The sequence below is a fragment of the Dipodomys spectabilis genome, unplaced genomic scaffold (genome assembly GCF_019054845.1).
Source record: "Dipodomys spectabilis isolate Male_0828 unplaced genomic scaffold, ASM1905484v1 ptg000047l, whole genome shotgun sequence".
Lineage (NCBI taxonomy): Eukaryota > Metazoa > Chordata > Mammalia > Rodentia > Heteromyidae > Dipodomys > Dipodomys spectabilis.
Genome location: NW_024870724.1, coordinates 3,425,447 through 3,429,015, shown reverse-complemented (window position 1 = coordinate 3,429,015; position 3,569 = coordinate 3,425,447). Strand labels below are relative to the sequence as shown.

The window sequence follows — 3,569 nt, the reverse complement described above, 5'->3', positions numbered from 1 at the left end:
ACATAGAAATCTTCTTATAAATATGTTAGAAAAATTGCATGAAAGGAAAAAAAAACAAAACAAAAAAAAAACATTTGAATACTTATCTTTGGGTTCATTCCCCTAACATCAACTTATCTGAACTTTTCTGCTTGTATCAGACACATACTAGTTATTGCAAATAAGGAAAGCATGGGATCTATGTTTCCTTGGGCCTGGCTTACTTCACTTCTTTGGGCCTGGCTTAATTTACTTAATATAATTTTTTCCAAGTCTTTCCATTTCCTAACTGGGTGATGCCATTCTTTCTGATAGAGGCATAGAAATCCAGTATACACACACACACACACACACACACATTTTCTTGATCCATTCCTTTAGTGTGGGGCATCGGGTTTGGTTATGTAGCTTAGCTATGGTAAATAATGCTGCAATGAACATAGTTTTGCTAGTAGATTTAGTATGGTCTTGTTTGAGATCATTTGGGTGAATGCCCAAAATGAGATTGCTGGGTCTTAGGGGTGCTCTGTGTAGTCTTTTGAGTAACCTCCATACTACTTTCCAAAGCCTTTGAACAAGTTTAAACTCCCAACAACAATGCATTAAGGTTCCTTTCTGTCCACATCCCCTCCAGCATCTGTTCTTTTAAAAATCTGGAATGCTTCACGAACTTGCGTGTCATCCTCAGTCAGGGGCTATTCTTCTTTTTATTGTTCCAATGTTAGTGTATGTGCTACCGAATTGAGCACAGAACATTTTTTATATATAAAGTGTAATTGATTTTCTTAAACTAGACAATTCCACAAAAATTAAATTCAAAAGAATTGTCATGAAATTTTAGAACAATGTATTTCTTACATAAGAACACTTTTAAGAATAAAGTCAAGATTGACATGTCAAAAACAAAATAATTCCAGTTATTTATTGTTCAACGGATGTGTAGGGGGAGGAATTCAATTATTCTGTACAAGGAACCTGTCATAATGAACACTATAGATAGTGTTAAGGTTTGTTAAAAGTTTTAATGTTTTCAATATGTTTAATTGTGGGAATTTGCTCATATATGCCAAAATTAAGACTATTTAGCAGATTGTAAAACATTTCCATAAAGCATTTAAGATTCATGGTAGCAGTCATATACTACTAAGTATGTACATTTCAGAGTTTATAGAAACTTTACTAATGAGAAGTTGCAAAGTGTTTGTGTAAAGAAGCAGAGTGAAGATTTAAGATATTAACTTCACAGTTTCTGTCAAAATTTAAGGGCTTCCTTACTTTATATGTTAGTGAGGAACAAATGATGGTAGAAGCCATATACAAATGATGAGATGAACCATAAATAATAATCTTATTGGATAACTTTAAACGCTACTCATAGCCTATAAAATTCTTGTTGAACATCATAGACTTAGACAGTTTTAAATGTACAGCAATATAAGAAAATAATAAATCGAATATGTAGTACATTTCAAATACTGGAAACAGTGGTAAATGTTTTGTTTTTTATTTTATTAATCATTAATATTTATGTATTGGTTTTCCTTATTTGTAGCATTGTTTTCCTTGTTGTAATATAATACAACTTTTTGTAAGCCATCATTAAGAAGTACTTTGAGAATGTTATTGAGATGGCCACATCGTTTTTTATAGGTATATGTGAATTTACAATGAGCAAAATTAGTAAGAAAAAAATATTGTTTAAAATTTTATCAATTAGAATCTGAATCAGGAGTGTTGATAAATGTCCACACCTAAAAGCATAGCCCTAGACTGAAGCACTAGTGTTACAATCTTGAGCACACAAAAGTGAGACTGTGTTTTGTTTTGTTTTTCTTTTGTTTTGTTGGTTGTGGGGCTTGAACTCTGGGTCCTGGTTGCTGTCTCTCAGCTCTTCAGCTCAAGGCTAGTGCTACTACTTGAGTCACAGCACCTCTTCCATCTTTTTCTGCTTATGTAGTGCTGAGGAATCAAACCCAGGACCTCATGCATGCAAGGCAACACTCTATACTGAACCACCTTCCCAGCACCTGAGAGACTGTTATAAAAAAATCATCTAAATAACATTTACTTTCTGCTTTGGGTTATATAATGAAATAAAGAATATCTTTTTATGTTTTCTGAATGGCCATACTTCTAAATTTATATTAAATTCAGCCACTTTTTCCTTTTCTTTTTTCTTTTTTTTTTCAATTTTTAAATTTTTTATTGTGAAAATACTGTACAGAGGGGTTACAATTACATGGGCAAGATAATGAGTACATTTCTTATCAAGCATTGCAGCCTCCTCCTTTGTTTCCCATTCCTATCCCTTCCACTTTATCCTTCTCAAAGTCATGTAATATCTCTGAGAGTTTGCTTCTGTAAATATTGTTTTTGCATTGATAATTTATTCTGAGTCATTTTTATTTTTTTTATCAAAATCACTTTATATTTTATGGTTTTTATTTTTTTTTTAAGTGTGAAAATAACAGACAGAGGGGTTACAATTACATGGGCAAGGTAATGAGTACATTTCTTATCAAGCATTGTTGCCTACTCCTTTGTTTCTCCTTACTATCCCTTCCCATCTCACCCCCTTTACAACCCATTCCCCCTCCCCTTTCCCCAACCCGAAGTTGTAAAATTCGTTTTTCGACATAATGTCTTGTATATCTCATTGGTGCAATGGGTCCACCTGTATCCATATTTAAAAAAAAATTTTCCCTTCCCCTCCACAAATTATACCAACCTCAAATACAGTGAAAACAGGGGTTATACCATGCGGGAGGGACATACAAAGTAACAAAGAAATCATCTTATGAATATGTTAGAAATAATTGCAGGAAAGAAGAAAATTTTGAATTCTTATCTTGGGGTTCATTTCACCTAACATAAACTTATGTAACAATTTCTGCGTGTCTCAGACATACACTAGATATTGCAAATAAGGGAAACCATGTTTCTTTGGGCCTAGCTTACTTCACTTAATATGATTTATTCCAAGGTTTCCATTTCCTAACAAATGGGGCAATATCATTCTTTCAGATAGAGACATAGAATTCCATTGTGTATATATACATTTTCTTGATCCATTCATCTACTGAAGGGCATCTGGGTTGGTTCCATATCTTAGCTATGGTAATGCTGCAATAAATATATTTGTGCTGGTAGCTTTAGTATGGTCTTGTTTGTGATCATTTGGGTAAATGCCCAAAAGTGGGATTGCTGGATCATAGGGAAGCTCTATGTGGAGTCTTTGTAGGAACATCCATACCACTTTCCAAAGTGGTTGAACAAGTTTACACTCCCACTAACCATGCATTAAGGTTCCTTTTTGTCCACATGCCCTCCAGCATCTGTTGTTATTAGAGTTCTTGATTATAGCCATTCTAACTTGGGTGAGGTGATATCTCAATGTTGATTGATTTGCATTTCTTTTATGGCTAGGGAGGTTGAGCATTTCTGCATGTGTTTTTGTTCACCCTCCTTTCCTCTTCAGAGAAGTTTCTCTTTATGTCTTAAGCCCACTTATTTATTGGGCAGTATTTTCTTTGAGTATTTGTGTTGGGGGATTTTGATTTCCAGGTCTCTTTTAGATATGAAACCTTTGT

General features: G+C 33.8%; 1 non-coding gene across 1 annotated transcript; it reads right to left on the bottom strand.

Moving 5' to 3' along the window:
- Positions 1-626: 626 nt before the first annotated feature.
- Positions 627-728, bottom strand: LOC122107178. Its single transcript, XR_006147310.1, has one exon. It is a non-coding gene; the product is annotated as a U6 spliceosomal RNA (small nuclear RNA).
- Between the last annotated feature and the right edge of the window lie 2,841 nt (positions 729-3,569).